Genomic DNA, 18,481 nt, shown 5'->3' on the forward strand with positions numbered 1-18,481 from the left:
AGAATATGCTATTGAGAATTCTGAAAGTAGTTTTCTAAAATATAACTTGAGCTAGCTTTGTTGGATGAAGCCTATATACTCATGTAATATATAGCTACTTTTTAAGGAGGGGTTGCTCACTTCCTATGGCACATTTCATGTGTTTATTCAGAAAAATGATTTCCACTTCAACTCTCATCCATGGGCTTTCCTCTTACACTGTTCTTCCTTTTTATTTTATTTCCTCTTCCTGTTTATTTTCTTTTATTTCTAAAAGAATTTATAGAATGTTTATTAGAGGATATATCTGGTTGTGTGTTCACTGACTGGCTCTGCGGTGACTTAATTTTCTTAATGAAGAAGCCTTCATTCATTCAGCACACCAATATACCCAGGTGCATTCTGCGATTGCAAGTCAGATCCAAAGCAGCCTTTCATAACTCTAAGCGTCCTTCCACTTTCTCTGTGTCTGACAGTTGAGAAGACTTGCACCTAAGTGATACCATTGACCAGCCTGCTCACCACTTACCTGGCCTAGACCCATGGCGGTTGCAGCATTGATTACGAAATTTAGTTCTTTTTGTTTATCTGAGTTCCTCCATGTCTTTGATGAGTACTGGCTTCTATAGCTTCACGTTCCAATTCTAAGAGGAATTCTTCTCTTAGCCACCCTAGACAAGACCGTTATAAATAAAGAAGTCAATTTTACTCAAGAGACAAGCAATATATTGTAGAAATTAGCTATCCTTTCATTCAGATCCACATCGCCAGTAATCAGATCATTTTTACCTCTGTGGTATAGATCCTAGTACAGTACCTCAGAGACAATAGGTGCCAAATACATGTTTATTGGAATGAACTTGTAAATGTACTTATCTCTTATTTTGAATTATTTGCCTCTTGAAGGGAATGACTGTGTCTTGTTTTGTCTTCATTCTCTTTACAATGCTTTGCTCATATTAAGAGCTTGGGGAGGGGTTGTATTTGGACCATGAGATATGACTAGTGAGTATCCATCTGCTTTTGCCTCTAATGAATTAGCGCCAATGAAATATTTAGCAACAACATCTCAGGCAGCCATTTATTTACTGTATTTCAATATTTAGTGATAACACTTAATGATAATAAGAATAGCAAACAAATATGTAAGGCCTCTAATTTTAGCAGGCTTCTGATAATTAACACAATGGTTTTTAAATGTCAGTGAGATCAATACAGCTTCCTAACTACCCTTCATAAGATGAATTCAATAGATATAAATATATAAAAGTTATATATATATACTTCTTCAAAATAAATTAATTCTGCTTAATGTTCACCTTTGTTACAGGAAGTTTTCCACAATGAAAATGATATTCTTTTTAGGACAAAAAAAAAATCATTGTACTTTTGGTATTTGAAATGATTTGCAAGTTATTGTGATTAATTGCTGGTTCAACTGGAATTTCTTTGGTCATATTTTTCACATATGGGGAGATGTATTTTTCCACTCATTTATTTACTGAATGGCTATTGTTCTGTTTTCATTAGCACTATTATTAACAATTCAATATGTCTCCTTTATCTAGAATCAATTAGTTATAGTATCTGGTAATGTGTTTTATTTCACTTTGGGACATTCTTCCTACTTGATGAATAGTTGTTTAAAAAACATAGAACAACTTGTAGTCTTTCTATAATTTCAACTTCCATAGGGCCTTGTAAACAATTTAATATTTTAACATGAATGTTAAAAGTGTAGATACAGATTATTACTTTTAAAAATAAAAATTGAAAATATTTCTTGGCAGAGTTTCTGATATTTTCAGTTTAAACATTATATTGCTCACTATTCAGATTAATCATATGTTTATTAAATTCTTACTAGGTACCCAATACTGTGCTAGCCTCCAGAAATATGGAAAAGGGTTATACAGAAACCCCTACATTCGAGTTTATTATCTAGCAGTAAAATGTGCATAAACTCAAATGTCAAATCATGGTGAATACTCTCATAGGGTTGGTTACTCAGGAGGAAATAGGAGGGCTTAGATTTAACACCACTTATAGGCAGATTGGAGCAGAGGGAGTAAATGAGGAAGTAATAGAGTCAGAAAAAGCTAAAAACTGAGTTGTTTCTTAAAGAATGAAAAACAATACCATATAAAGAGAGTAAGGGCTTATGTAGCATCCTAGGCAGAGAGAACAGTATGTTTAAAAACATGGAGGTATATACAAATCATATGTTCCTTGACATATATTCAAATTGATAAGACCATGTTTCAGGATATATAAGAGAAAGAAGAAAGATTAAGCTAGAGAGAGAGAAATGCAGGGGTCAGACCACGAGAATATCATGCGAAATCAGAGCTAAGCCTTTGCCTTACAGGAAATAAGCAATTAGTGAAAGGCTTGTAACAAGGAGTTGCATTATCAGGAGAATTCTTAGCATCAAGTTTCATGATTGGGAAACAGAGAACCGCATAATAAACCACTCTATTGTTTTCCTTGTCTTTGAACCCAGTTAAATGATGGTTAACTTTAACTCAAATATCACTGACTTCACAGGCTGGTGTTTAAACTGTGGTCACAGTTTACAGTAAGGAATTAAGTCTAGGTATTTTGAGTCTGTGCACACTGACTAGCAGGAAAGCTTTATTTTCTAGGAAATTCCCTCTGCTAATATTCTAGAGAATCCAGAAGGCTTTTTAGATATCCTCTCTAATTTTGGTGACTAGTTAAAGCCTTGTCTTTCTATTGCAGTTTTTGATGTTCAGTGAGGCATAGGAATGTATTACTTACTACCTGCTGTTTGGTGGATCCTCTGCTCATTTGCCCAGTGTTCCTTTGCTGGCTTCAGGCAATTTCCCTATCACTACTATCTTCCTTAGATTGCAGATCCCCAAGCAGCCCCCAGGATGTGTTTGTGATTGCAGGTCCCTCTATATCCCAAATTCTTTGCCATTTCTATTTACTTTTCAGAGAAGGGTACAACAGCAAAGGCGCTCGAGATCTTAGGAACACTTATGTTTGTATATGGTATTATCTTCTCACAAGGAACAGACATTTAGGATGGTATGGCTGGTCAGAGAGTAACCATAAGCTCATGTAGTAACATAGCTCAGGAGAGTGATCTGTTCTTCCCCGATAGTCTCCTTAGTTTATAATTGTGTATGTGTGCACATGCGTGTGTGCACATGTGTGTGTGTGTGTGTGTTTTCTGACTCATCTCCTCCAGCTACGGAGGGAAAATGGAAAACTATTATCAGAAGTAATGATAATTATAGATAAGATTCACCTTTTTTTTCGATCTGGCTCCTGAGCTCCAATCAAAGCAATGAATTTTTCTGGTATCTATTTCACTATTTTCATAAATTCTTGAAAGTTAGGTAATCTAGGATGTCTTAGCGGGGGAGGTGTTACCTTAGTCTGCATAGTGGCCAACTTGGCTGTGGTTTAGCTAACAAAGCCTACCAATGTAACACATTTGTAGACCTCAGATGACTATTGACTATTTTATGAAATTTTTATTAAGCTTCTGCAATGTGTTGAGAATTGCTTCTATTGGGTAAAATGATTGTTGCAGATCTTCACCTTTTGCAGAAGATCACTTCTGGGAGAGAGAACTCCAAGGATGAGTCTTGTTCCTCTTTCTCTCCTTCCCTTGTTTTCTGAAGGTAGGCAGGTTCCTCGGACGTTTGCATTTGAAATGACATGGAAAAATATACTTTTCACCCATTAGAAAGGTCAAGGGTTACCACTTGCAACTGAAAACAAAAGAAAAAGTTTTAAATGTACTAGACGCCAGCTACTTTTTTGGTCTGTTCTACCGTTTATGTCTTCCGTTTTGGAAATTTCTCTATTCCCTGTGATCTTGGTGGAGAGTTCAGTCGTTAACTCATTATTTCCTAAGAGAAGGATGAGCCTTTGACACAACACAGGTAGTGGCAGGCTGATAATCTACCTTTTCAAACAAGAAAGTCTTGATTTGTTGCATTTGCGTATAGAGTGTCTCCCACCCTCCTACCATGGCTGACTTCATACTACCAAAATGGCATCACTAAATGTGGCACTGGGGAGAGGAACACGGAATTGACTCTGCTGAGTTGATGCAAGCTCACTTCATCAAGTCACTGCCAACGGCCCATCCTGATACCGTCAATCCCTCTGGACACAGATCGGTCCAGAATCAAGTATGTAAATCCAAATACTGATAAACGCCGGTGTAGAGAATTGGTGCAGATGCCGTGGGGAGAGGGCCACAATCTTTCCCGTGGGTTAAGGCTGTGGGGAATATGTAAAAGCCTAGGGCTGCTGGTCACCACCACCTTTGCTACCATATGGAGAGAGCGTATACTAAAATGAGACAAGAGGAAGGGAAGACCAAGAGGCGATGACAGAGAGTCCTGCTGACAATTTGAAACCCTGTCTTCCGGTTTAACCTGGCCAGAGTCAGCCCTCTGGGACTTTCTGATTACATAAGCAGATGTATTCGGTTTTTTACATAAGCGAATTTAAGTTGGGTTTCTGTCACTTGCAAGCAAAATACTCCTCATCCTAACAGATAAAGACTGTCTTAGAATAGGGGATTTATATTTTTGTATTCTGAGAGTGGAAAGTTTGGAAATCTTCGGAAACCCAGATAAGGATGATTAGGTTTTCTTTAAATAGAGGGTGTGCACAAAAAAATCTAAAATTTCCTTCAGAATCAAAACAAATGAGACCACAAGAGCAAAGAGGAGAGCAGCTGGGAACAAAAGACTTTAGGAGCAGCCTCAGCCAGGGGACTAGGCCAGCAAGGACTTCATGCTTCTCTACACAGGAGGCTTCTCTACCCTTCTAATCAACTGTCCGTGCTTAGAGGGGAGGGGGAAAGAGTCTCCTAGATGCTAAACTCATTCTATTTTCCAAATTCTATCCTCTATACTGTTTCCAGAGTTATCTTTAGAACTGGACGTCTGATTACTTCATCTTAAATGTAAAATGCTTTCATATTTTCTCTTTCGTGATATGGTGATTTATAATAAGAATCATATGTTTGGTCTTCTTTCCCTTTTCTGACCCAGAACTCCTAAAATCCTTGGAATTTCCTATTTGAAGAGAGCAAAAGTGTCTTTTGTTATGTTAATGTAGTGGCTAAGTGACTGCCCCTAGGTTGGGGACTGAGGCACTTATTGGAACTTTTAGCTCCACTCCCATGACCTCTGGGTAGGGGAGAGGGACTGGAGGTCGAATCCATCACCAATGGCCAGTTCGATCAATCATGCCTATATCATGAAGCCTTCACCAAAAGGAGGAAGTTTGGAGAGCTTCTGGGTGGTGAACTCCTGGAGCTTGTGGGAGAGTGGTACGCTGGGAGGCGGCATGGAAGCGCCTCGCCCTTCCCTCGGCCTGGCCCTATGCATCTCTTCCACCTGGCTGTTCCTGAGTTCTATCATGTTACAGTAAACTGGTGATATAGTAAGTAGAATGAGTTACTCTGAGTTCTGTGAGCTGCTCTAACAAGTTAATCAAATCAGAATGGGGGTCCTGGGAACCTCTGATTGATAGCCAAGTAGGTCAGAAGCACAGGGGACAACCTGGCCTTGCAGTTACCATCTGAAGAGAGTCAGGGGTGTGTGTGTGTGTGTGTGTGTGTGTGTGTGTGGGGCTGGCCGGGCTGTGTGTGTGTGTGTGGAGGGGAGGTGTCGGCATGGGCAGTCTTGGTGAACTGAGCCCTTTACCTGTGAAATCTGATGTTATCTCTCTGTATATAGTGTCAGAATTGAGTTGAATTATAGGACATCCAGCTGGTGTCAGGGCTTTGTTTGCTGGCATGGGGGAATCCCCCACCCCTAACACATACACACACACACACACACACTTAAAGGGTGATCAGACCCTTTATCTTTACTTTGCTAGAAAAAAATCAAAGCACCCTTTCATGGTACATTGGGTCCTGTATAATTTGGCTTTTCAATAGCACTTCAGCCCCATTTCCTTTCACTCTTCTGTAAACACCCCCACTCCTAAATTTTGAACTTCCCAGACCCCTGAATAGAACTTGCTCACATGTGCCTCTGTATATTTTCTACCTAAAAGGTTCTCACCCTGCTGTTGACCTACTCACCATTTGTGTCTTAGCACAATCGTCATTTCTACAAGAAGTATTTTCAGATTCCTCTGGAAGGTGTTCATAACTTCCACCTCCATTCTCCTTTATCACCATATCTATCTCTCTATTGTAGCAATGATAAGTTTCTTTGCTTTTTCGTTTGTTTGTTTTTGTATAACTGCACCTCACTAGACTTGGTGACCCTTGAAGATGGGTTCCTATTGATCAAGCCTGTTAAAAATGTAGTCTAAAGGATGTTCACAAGTACAAGCCTTTGGGTTGTCTCAGATATTACAATAGCAGCCTGATTCTGTTCAAGAATATTTGTTAAATCTCAAACTTTCTGCAAAGAAGTAGAAAGATTAACAAGACTTGGCTTAAGTCTTCTACATTCTAGAGCAGAAGATCGGTAGAGAGGTAGATAGATAGTAGATATAAAAACAGATACTTACAGAATATAAAGGAGATGTGTACACACTGCAATAATAGCCCAAGAGGCATTGTGCCTAGGTGCCTAGGTCAGCTGCAGAAGGCTTCATAGAAAAAAAATAACATTTAAATTGAATCTTGAAGGGTGTATAGAAACTCTTTGAGACAGAAGAGACTGTGCTTGTGAGATCACAGACAAGTGTAGTTCATGGTGTAACCAGATTGGTATGGCTACTATGTGATATTTAGCTCAGTTCTGGCATATAGTAGGTGCTCATTAAATGTTTGGTGAATGAATGAATGTAAACTGCATGAGTAAGAGTAATGGGAGCATGTGTGGAAGGTCATTTGAGATCTAAATTAGAAGAGTCTTAATATTTCATGCTAAACAGTTGATACTCCCTCTAGACTTAAATAAGTCAGTGTTTCCTAGTGGTTAAGCCCAACCACCAATCAGACTGCTGGTTTGAATACTGGCTCCATCATGTACCAGTTTTGTAGTTATGTAGGACAGGGCAAATTTCCCTAAGTCGGAGGGAGACCAAGCCCTGTACCAAAAGAAGAGGATCCTTTGGCAGAGAATGTAGAAAGAATTCAACACACACACCAAAGTAAGAGTCAAAAGGAAAGTTTATTAGATAATGAGTAACACTCCACAGACAGGATGTGGTCTCCTCTCAGAGGCAGAGTGAGAGGGACAGTGAAAGACATTGAGAGGGACAGAGTAAAGACCCTAAGAAGGTCCTTGAGTGTTCAGGGAATTCAGTTTCTATGTCACTCTTTAGTTCTTGTGAGTTATAGTTTAAAAGACTTTGTTAATCCATTTCCTTTGATATGGACATACAGTGAGGAAGGGGAAAAGTATGTAGCTGAAAAGGTAAGACTATGTAGAGTGAAAGGCCTGCTTGGAGTTCTTAGACTTTAATTCATAAGTTCCCCGTGATTTTAGCAATAGGGAATGACTCTTGGCTCCTGTTTCCCCTTCACAGGTGTGGGGAATGGGCTGTTAGGAATTCCAGCAGAAATCTTCTTTGTTCTGCATGTGTCCTCCTGGCCTGGCTGCAGGGCTGATCTGATTGTGGCTTTATTAACATTTTAATTCTCTTGCCTTCTCCCTACATTAGCAGCTGTAGGAAAGCCTAAACTTCAGTTTCTTCATTTATAAAATGGGGTTAATAATTTAACTTACTTCATAGAGTTGCCGTGAGGGTTAGAATTGAAGCATTTAATATAGAGCTTTATATAAGGTGAGTCTCTGATAAAAGTTAGCTCTTTATGCCCTGAAGAGCTTTTGGATAATTTTAAGGGAGAGAGTGACAAGAGCAGGTTTTGTTTTTTTTTAGATACGACAGGGCCGTTGGCATACCAGGGTCCAACAGAAAGTCATCTTTCATGATTGTTTCTGGCCTCTCTTGATTAAGGGGGAGAAGCCACTCACAGCTTTATGAAAAACACTGATGATTTCAGAGAGAGGCCAGAGGCATAGAAAAGTGTCAGTTAAGGCCTTGGACTAAATAATGATATCTATCTATCTATCTATCTATCTATCTATCTATCTATCTATCATCTATCTATTATCTATCTATCTATCTATCTATCTATCTCTATCTATCTATCTATCTATCATCTATCTATCTATCTATCTATCTGCTTGTTGAGACTGTTTTAGCCCTGGAGGGGGAAACAGTAGCTTGGTAATGGGTCTGAAGTAGGACCCTTAGGAATGAGAGTTGTAAAGGCTAGTGTTAAATATCAAATTTAAGCAAGTATAGGAGAACAGGCAAGAAGAACTAGAGAAAATGGAAAAAAAAATGGCTAAATGGCCAATAATAGTTACCAGAGGAGGAAAATGCATTAAAATGTATAACTATCTCACCGTTCCTGTGTACCTCTACCCCTTTTAAGGACAGCTCCAAACTCTCCTATATTCTTATTTATGATAAATGCAGTCCTGGGTGGGGAGACTTTGGCCTGAACTCCGATTCGGAATGGGAGAACAGGCAAAGCTTTTTTGCCATTTTTTCTCGCAACTTTGACTTGATTCCTTCGACTATGGTTGGAATTCTAACAGTCAGTTGGTATTTTAGAGCATGAGATGAACTAAAGCCATTATTCCTAGACATTCTTTTACATCTATGGATCCCATGGCACATCAATGAGACATCGCTGTAGGAACTGATAGCTCAAATGGCAGCAAAGAGGAAAATGGCACTTGGAGTAGTGGTGTGCGGGCTATTCTTTGCCAGTTTTGTGAGATGTTAATACATGGCCTGTGAAAAGTGATTCTGTGGTCATATTAGTTTGGACACAGTGACAAGCAGAATGAGATCAGTTGATTCAGGGTAGATGCCTCATATGCCATGTTTACTGTTACTCTCCTAGAGGGAAAATCTAGGCAGAGGGAAAGATGGCAGGGCATGGGATAAAGACTTCTGGTCTCAATGCAGCCAATCTGGTGAGGAGGACAGAGAAATAATCCAACTAGAGCAACTGTTTGTGAATACTTCTGTGGAGTAGAACATCCTACTTATGCCACTTCATTTTCTCAATGCCAAGACCAAAGCACTGACCTTATTTTATTGGCATTTACTCCTTGTCTGGCTTGTGACATCAAGGAATTAGCTAAATACTTAGACTCCTAGGTATACAAGAGGGAAGCTTAGTCTTACGTCTGCGCTACATTTCATGATCAATTCAGTCTTAGTGCCTAGACTTTCTAGAGTCAGAGACATTAGAATAGGAAGAACTTAGCCCTCATCATATTCAGCCCCATCCTTAGACATCATTATGTTTAGTATCTTAACTTTCTAGCAGAGTTCCACTAAAATAAGTAGGCTTAGACATGGCTGTCTTGTTTAGCTGCCCCAGTTGTGTACTATATAACTGCATGGTGCCTTTACTGCATGGTGACATGATCTGAATAGCACCCCATAAAGTAATCTATGCAACCACAGCTAGTAGCCCTGACCTAGATATAATAGTATTTAATTTATTTTCTCCTAGAAGAGAAGAAAAAGAGGCTGAGAACAGTGATTAAAATGTAATAATCAAAGGCTTATAAATCTTGAAATCTGAAAGGTATATTATGTATCTAAAACATAATGTTCCATTATAACATAAACTGCTAGGATGAACATGTTAAATTTACTTAGTAAAAACTTGTATTATATTTCTAATTTCAAAGCTTCACCTTCTCTATTTAGTAAATGATTAAAAACTAATAGAAAAAGAGAGCAGGGAGAGAGGAGCAGCGGTGAGTGACACTGAGGTGCTTAGGAAGAGGACAGAGGCAAAGGAAAAAATATTCAGAGCATATCTAACAGAAACCAGATGTCAGAATAACAATAAAATATATATACACACGCACACACACACAAAATCTGAGGTTTATATTATACTCCTTAGTGAGTCATCTCTTGTGGCTTGCTAAGCTGCAAAAAGAGTAACCCAAGTATTTTAGTTTATAGATAAGAAAATTGAGGAAAAGGAAGTTTTAACATGTTTTCTGGTAACCCCTGGGAGTTAATTTCCAGAATGTATAACATAGGTAGCTTCACCATTAAATCTGAGTCTCATGCCCGTTCCAGCTTTATGATCTGTCTCCACTTGGCTTGCTGAGGTATTCAAAGATATTTAAGCAGCCCCCAGGAATAGCAACTCTGTTCTCTGTCCCACCGTGAGGTTTACATCATCAGGTAAGACTTAAGACTGTAGTCGCGGTGGGGATGCCTCAGCACTGCCACGGTAGCTTTCCTTCCTCCACTTGCTTTCCTCGTTTCTCCCACTAGATTATGACTCCATTGAACACAGCTCCTTTATTTCATCCTGAACATCCCTCATCTCTAACACAGTGCCTTCCACATAGAAGACACATAATACACAATTGTCGAGGGAGTGAGAGTTATGGTTTTTCTTGCCATCACTTGAAAATCTCAGCTCCAGTCTCTGTAAGCTATTTTCTCCTGCTTATTAAATCCCATGCTCATTAGTACTCTACAAAGTCCAAGGGCTATTTTAGTCAAGATAGACGTTTGCACAGCTTCCTCACTACCCTGGCAAGTGTGGAGGTGGACAACACTAATATTCATTCTGGATTAAAATCAGGAATTCCTGTTTGTTTAGGTTCCAGGGGTAAATCTTCCCATACATAGAAATGTATCATGTTGATACTCCTGACAGGCAGGCTGCCTGGAGCTTCATTGAGTTATCACTGTTTCTACTTGATCTATTGGCAATGGAGGATTGAAAGTAAATAGCTTTGCCAACTCTAAATAGCTGGTTTGAGGCCGGGCAAACAGGAAAGTTTTGCACGAAGCTAAGAGCTGGCACAGGGCTTGGTGTTTTCAGTAAGTTTCTGCAGTTGGCTTGAGGAGTGGAAAAAGAAATCTGGATTCTAGAATCAGGGCAGGAAATTAGACCTTGAATCCAATCAGTGTGTGTAGGGAGCACTGACCCTCTGCGTATTGCTGTATAAGAATGAGGGGGAAGTAGGTTTTAAGTCTAACTGTACCACTTAGATATCTGACCTCTCCGACAGCAAATTTGTAAATCATTTCTGTATCTCATATAAGGAGATCGTGACAGCAAAAATGACTTGCTAGAAAGGGAGGTGTAAAGTACTGATACTATAGGGAGATAAACCTGGATTCCAGTCGTGGATCTACAAAACCCTACCTTTGACAATGTAAGACACTTCTCAGCTTCACTTTGGCTATTTCATCTGTAAAGGGGTAAAAATATCACTAAGGATTAGGCAGAAATAATGAGCTCGATAGTCAAATAGCAACATAGGCAGAGCTCAGGCATTTAACAATGATCGAGGAAAGCAAGAATCAGAATATGCATAGAGCACTATGTGTGTGTAAATGAATATATATATATATATATATATATATATAGTGAAAATTGGGGAGACATCTTTTAAATGGACTAGAGCTAGGAAGGAGTACAAAGTAATGAAGGGTAAAAGTAAAACAAAAGAATCGTATGGCATGTATAATTGTACTCCTGAACTGAGTGATATGATTCACTCAAATCTGTGGTCCATGAAGGAGAAAAAAAAAGTAACCATGCAAATAAATACCTAATTACAAATTATAATAACTGATGTAAATTAAAAATATGCCATGATTACGAATAGAGGAGTAGAGGGAGCTCAAACATAGATGTTAAAGTGAGTCAGATGAAGAGCTGGGGAAAGAACATTCCAGACAGCGGGAACAGCCTGCTAAGAGTCCATGGTTCTATGAATAGGTTGATGTATTGAAGATACTGAGAGAGCCATGAGGTTGGTGAGTGAGGGTTAGAGTGGTAAGAGATGAGCCTGAAGTGGTAGACAGAGGCTAAGTGATGCAAGGCCTTGTGGGCCACATGAAAAGGTTGCATTTTAATGGAAGTGCAATGTAAAGCCATTAAAGGTTTTTAATGCAGGGGCTGGTGGATAGTGATGGATTTGGTGGGCAGAGAATGTATGTGGCATGCTCCGACTTTTGTTGAGTAGTCTCAATGCTGTCAGAGAGCCAAAGTGAATGTAGATAGATTTATTAAGAGCTTTCTTGCAGCAGTCCAGATGGGCCATGAGAGTAATCCGGACAATAGTTTAGACAACGGGAATGCAGAGAAATAACTGCTTGGAAAAATAATTGGAGATAATATCAAAAGGTCATATAAGACTAATATGTCTTTGGCATGGATTATATATGTATTTAAATATTTATTGCTGCTTTTTGTTGCAGGATTACATATCCCTTTCTAATTGACATAAAAAATAGCTGCGTTACTTTTCTTTAGCCAAAGAATATGAATTAAAGCAGTATGTCCCACTTCTAGATAGAATTTTTAAGAGCCAGAGAATGCTTCACGGCGCTCTCTGTTTCCTGTGACATGAGAAGAGCAGTGCCCCAGATAGAGGCTCCCTTATCAACCTGGATCTCAGGGTGAGCCTGATGCATGACAGAGCCTTCACTGACCAGTGATAAAATGAGTGAGAAATAATTCTTGCTTAAATGCACATCAAATGTTTGCTAAGATATACCATATGCTAGGACATAAAACAAAATCTCACAGTGTTTCAAAGGAGTGAAATCATACTGAGAATGTTCTCTCACCACAATGGTGTTAAATTTGGAATCAATAATAAAAGATATTTGAAAAGTCCCCAAATATTTGGTATTTAAACAGTTTACTACTTCTTATTTGAATAAGAAACAATTAGGAAAATTAGAAAATATTTTGAAGGAATAAAAATGGAAACATAATATGTCAAAATCTATAGGAAGAAGCTCAGTGAAATGTAAATTTTAAATGACTATCAGAATAAAGAAAATATAAAGCCAATGACTTACGATTTTACTTTAAGAAGCTAGAAAAAGAAGAGCTAATCAAACCCAAAGTAAATGGAAAAAAGTCTAATAAAATCTGTAGAAAACAATAAAACAGATAAGTAATTGAGAAACCAACAAAATTTTAAAAATCGGTACTTTGATAAATTTAATAAAATTGATAAAAACCTAACAAGATTGCTTAAGAAAAAAATGATAGAAAATATAAGCTACCAATATCAGGGAAGAAAGATAGGGCATCATCACAGATCCTAGAAACGTCACATTGTCAAAAGATATACATAAAATCAATGGAATAGAATAGGCCTAGAATTGAACCCACACATGTGTGGTAAAAATAGACATGTCGTGGCAACTCAGTGGGTAATAGAAAGTGTTCTCACTGATGGTGCTGGAGCAACCGAATATCTGTATGGAAAAAATGAAACTCAGCACATGCTTTATATCATCATACAAATGATTTGAGATAACATGCCTAAATGTAAAGGATAAATCTATAAAACTTTACAAATAACGCATAGAGTTTCTTCACAACTTTGAAAAAGCCAAAGATATTTTTCCCTTTGGAAATAATACAGAAATGACAGGAACTAAAAGGAATGTATTGAGAAATGGAACATCAGAATTAAAAACCTCTGCACATTATGAAAACAAATAGACAAGGCATACATTGGCTGAAAATATTCACAATGTATATACGTGACAAAGGACTTAAATCCAGAATATGTATACAAATAATTCTATAGCTGATTAATATGAAAAACAATCCAATTAAAAATAGGCAATGATTTAAAGAAACATTTCACATAGGAAGGTATTTCAGTGGTCAATGAGCATATGAAAAGGTGTTCAACATCATTAGTCATCAGGGAAATGTAAATTAAATGAGATACCACTGTATACCTATTAGCATGATTAAAATGAAAACGTTGGCATGTATATGCAGCAACTCGAATCTTGGCGGGAACATAGAATGGTACAACTACTTTAGGAAACTGCTAAACTGTTCAGCAGTTTTTTAGACATTTATTTATATAGTGACTCGGCAATTCCACTCCAAAGGAAATGAAATCGTACTTGCACCCAGGTGTCCATAGCTGCTTTCTAATAGTAAAGAGACCAGAAGCAATCCAAATATCCATCACTAGGAGACTGAACAAGCAAACTGATATGTTTGTGAAATTTGGTAGTACTCAGTAATAAAAAAATGAACTAGTGATACAGTGTGCAAACTAATCTTTATATGGCCTTTCTGACCCAGCCCTACATTGTCAAAACTGTTTACTTTTAGCCTTGACCTTGTCATGCATATCTCTCTCCTTTAGTCATGCCCCAACCACAATGTCCTTTCAGTTTCTTGTAGAACTCAAAATTTGATGAGTGAATGAGAATTGAGTAGCATGGAACATGTTCCTTTATCAAGAATGCCTTCACTCATCCTTCCACCATCTCTAATCCCGAAAGCCCACTCTTTTCTTCAACAACTTATCATGAAAAATTTTAAAGTTAAAAAATTTTACAGCAAACATTTGTATACCAAGCACCTAGATTCTACCATTAACAATTTATTTTGCTTGTTTTACCACATATCTATTTATTATTCATCCTTCTATTCAGTGGCCCACTTTTATTCCATCAGTTCTTCAGAGAAGCTTTCTCTGAATCTCCAAAGAGGTGAAGACCTTATACCCCATTCTGGTACCCTCCCTTACAATTTCTCATTTGTCTTTCATGACACTTGATTTAATTACCACAAATAACTTTGTTGAATATTTGTCTTTTCTGCTGAACCAGTGATTCTCAGAATTGAGCTTGTATCAGAATCTCCTGAGAGACAGGCTTGCTAAAACACAGGTTACTGAACTCCATCTCCCAAATTTCTGATACAGCAGGTCTTGAGGTTAAAATTTTGCATTTCTCATTAAGTCTCCAGATGATGCTGATACTGCTGGTCCAGACACTTGGAGAACCAATGAGGATGATTGTAAGCACACTGTCTGCATGGATTGAGTCTGTTTTATTTACTGCTAATTCCCATAGGCCGGGGATCCCTAACCCCCGGGCTGTGGACAGGTACCAGTCTGTGGCCTGTTAGGAATTGTGCCGCACAGTGGGAGGCGAGCGGCGTTTAAGCTAGCAAAGCTTCATCTTTATTTGCAGCCGCTCCCCAGCGTTAGCATCACCTCTCAGCCCTACCTCAGATCATCAGGCATTAAATTCTCAAAGGAACACTGGTCTCTGGTGCCAGAAAGTTTGAGGACCGCTGCCATAGGCTGTCATAGGCAGAGCGGGTACTCAGGACATAATATAAATTTACTGAATGAATGACTATATATTATATATTATATATTTTCATTTATTGGATCATAGGAATTCATCATAACCATGATTGTCAATGAATACCTTCATCAACCAGCATATCCTGTTTACTTTTCTTCTTCTGTTAGATAACATTATTTCTAATTATATCTTGCTACATTGATTATGATACTTTTTTCAGATAGGTTTTGATTTTCACAGGGATTCCTTACCTTCAGGAAAAAATTTGTAACTAACAAAGGACGAAATACACTTTCTGTTTTTCTTATAATCCTGGGCTGTAAAATTAGCATGTTGTTTTCCACTTAATTGAGGTAGGAATTATGACTTCAAAAGGCACTTTTCTCAAGGGAAGGAGCAAACAAACAAACAAACGAAACCCTAAGCATACTTTGACTAATTGCAAACAAGATAATATTGTATGAGTTTGGATGCACAGGTGTGAAGGTGGAAGGTGAGGCTGCAGAATGTGCCTTGAGCCGCCAGTGTGTATTATCCCAAATATGAAAACACCTGGTTTAAATGAGTGGCGGGATCCATGGCAACTAAAGGAATTTCCTGGCACCAACTTTGAGTTCTTCAGATAAAGGATGCAAAAAAGATGGCCTTGAGTTGAATGTGCCTTTTTAAAAAATAAACTTTATCTTTTAGAACTGTTTCAGATTCAGAGCCAAGTTGGGAAGGTACAGGGATTTCTGATTTATTCTCAGCCCCCACACATACGTAGCCTCCTCCATATGAAGATCTCCCACCAGAGTGGTGCATTTGTTACAGTCGCTAAACCTACATGGACATCACCCAGAGTCCATAGTTTACATTAGGGTTCACTCTTGGTGTTTATTCTATGGGTTTGGACAAATGTATAATGACGAGTATCCACAATTATAGTATCATGCAAAGTAGTTTCATGCACTGCCCCGAAATCCTCTGTGCTCCACCTGTTTCTCCCTCCCTCCTTCCCACCCCAGCCCTTCTCAACCACTGATCTTTTTACTGTAGTGATAACTTTGCTTTTCCAGAATGTCATATAGTTGGAATCATACCATATGTAGCATTTTCGGATTGGCTTCTTTCACTTACTAATATACATTTAAGTTTCCTCCATGTCTTTGCATGGCTTGCTAACTCATTTCTTTTTAGCTCTGAATGATAAATACCCCATTGTCTGAATGTACTGCACTTTATTTATCCATTCATCTATGAAGGATATCGTGATTGCTTCCAAATTTTGGCAAGTTTGAATGAAGCTGCTACCAGCAGATATGTGCAGGTTTTTGTGTGAGTGTAAGTCTTCAGCGGCTTTGAGTAAATACCAAGGGATGTGTCTGCTGGATTGTATGGCAAGAATATGTTTACTTTTGTAGGAAACCACACCAAACAATTTTCCAGAGTGGCTGTACCATTTCACCTTCCTACCAGCGATGAATGAGAGTTCCTGTTGTTCCACATCCTCACTAGCATTTGAAGTTGTGCATGTTCTGGATTTTGGCCGTTCTTATAGGTGTGGGTGGTGTCTGGTTGTTTTAATTTTCAGTTCCCTGATGACATGTGTGGGGCATCTTTTCATATGCTTATATGCCATTTGTGTATCATATTTGGTGAGGTATCTGCTAAAGTTTTTGGCCCATTTTTTAAATTGGATTGTTTGTCTTGTTGAGTTTTAAGAGTTCTTTGTATATCTTGGATAACAATTGTTTTTATCAGATATATTTTTAATAAAGATTTTCTCCTCGTCTGTGGCTTGTCTTTTCCTTCTCTTGACAGTAGGTATCTTTTCGGAGTAGAAATTTTTAATTTTTATGTTTAGTTGCCTTGTCAATTTTTGGTTGGTAGAGGGACATGATATACTATGTATAAGGAATCACTGTCGATAGGCTTTTAGTCATGGGTGGTAAGGTTTGGGGGAAGGGGAAGCATTCTCTAGTCCTATGGTTCGGTCTCAGTCTTTTGAGTAACCTATGCCTGTGGACTGTGAACTTCACAAGTGTTTCTCAGTTTCCTCCTCTCTTATGGTTGGACAGAATGGCTGAAGCTGTATATTTCCCTTCCATCCCATGGTGGCAGGTTGGAGCCAGCTGATGTCAGGTGTTTTCCTACCCTCAGGTCAGGTGGGCTCTGATAGATCTGCAGCAGGTTAGGCTTTAGTTAACTAGCTTCTCCTGAGCGCAGAGCTTGTTGGGAAGAACTCTGATGCTCAAGGATATTTAAAAATGGTTCCCTTTCTTCTTCACCTGCAGGAAGCAGGAAGGATTTTCCCTCTGACATTGTAAGAACCTAGTGGAGCTTCTATAAGTAAAACTCAAAAAGTGTGGAGTCTCCCTATGACTGGGTCCCCCTAGAGTTTTTAACTCTCAGATGTGGCCACATTGAGCCTCCAGCCATTCATCAATTACAGTTCAGGTTTTCCTTTGGAGCACTGGTTCCTGTGGAGGTTTCTGCTCAGGTAACCTGTGATTCTCTGTACTTACCTGTTTGTCTGTCCAATTTAGGATAGACAGATCTAAGAACAGTTGTTAATTTTCCAGTTTCTTTAGCTTTTTACTTGTTGTGAGGGGAGGGGTGACTTTCCAGCTTTTTGCATGCTAATCTGGAAACCAGAAGCTTGAGTACAACTTTTTAAATCTGTTTACGTTTTGCTTCCTTGGCTGCAACATGAGGATGGAGGACGGGGGGCATTCACTGCATAATTTCATTGAATTTGGTAATTATTTCTACTTTATTCACATGATTAGAAATTTTCAAAGTAACTTTTGTTTTCTCTGCCTTGGGATATAGGGACAAAATCACCACAGGCATCATTCTCGCTTGATACTATAAGCTCCTCATTTGCGAGTTGTCATGAATCTATTTACAATGTTCTTTATTCGACACAGGATAAAGTTAAGTAGAAAGCAAAACGTTCATCCATCCATAAATTCATCCAAACTCCATTTACTGAATGCCTTCTTGTTACAGGTAGTGTTGGTAAACAAGTTCCTTAGAGGTGGTTTTCCTAAAGGAACTGAGTCTAGCAGGGAATAGAGTTAATAATTTTAGTGCAAGGTGGTGTAATCTTCAAGTAAATTATGCATGGGTCTTGTGGGGGGGAATATTAGTGTTTAAATGCGTGGAGGTTTCAGGGGAGACACTGAATTGAGCTTTGAATGCAAAGTAGCTTTAGTGTAAGAGAGGTGGCCATTGTACTTCTTAAACTTATGTGTGCTATATGTCAATAATATCTTGATTAAGCTGGGGGAAAAAAGGGTAGCCAAAGCAATTTTAAGTAAAAGATAGCATCTAGGAAAAAGGAGGGTAGAAACAGAATGAAGCATTTCGAGGAAAAATAATCTTTTTATGTAGA

This window comes from Pteropus medius, unplaced genomic scaffold (genome assembly GCF_902729225.1).
Source record: "Pteropus medius unplaced genomic scaffold, Ma_sr-lr_union100, whole genome shotgun sequence".
Classification (NCBI taxonomy): Eukaryota; Metazoa; Chordata; class Mammalia; order Chiroptera; family Pteropodidae; genus Pteropus; species Pteropus medius.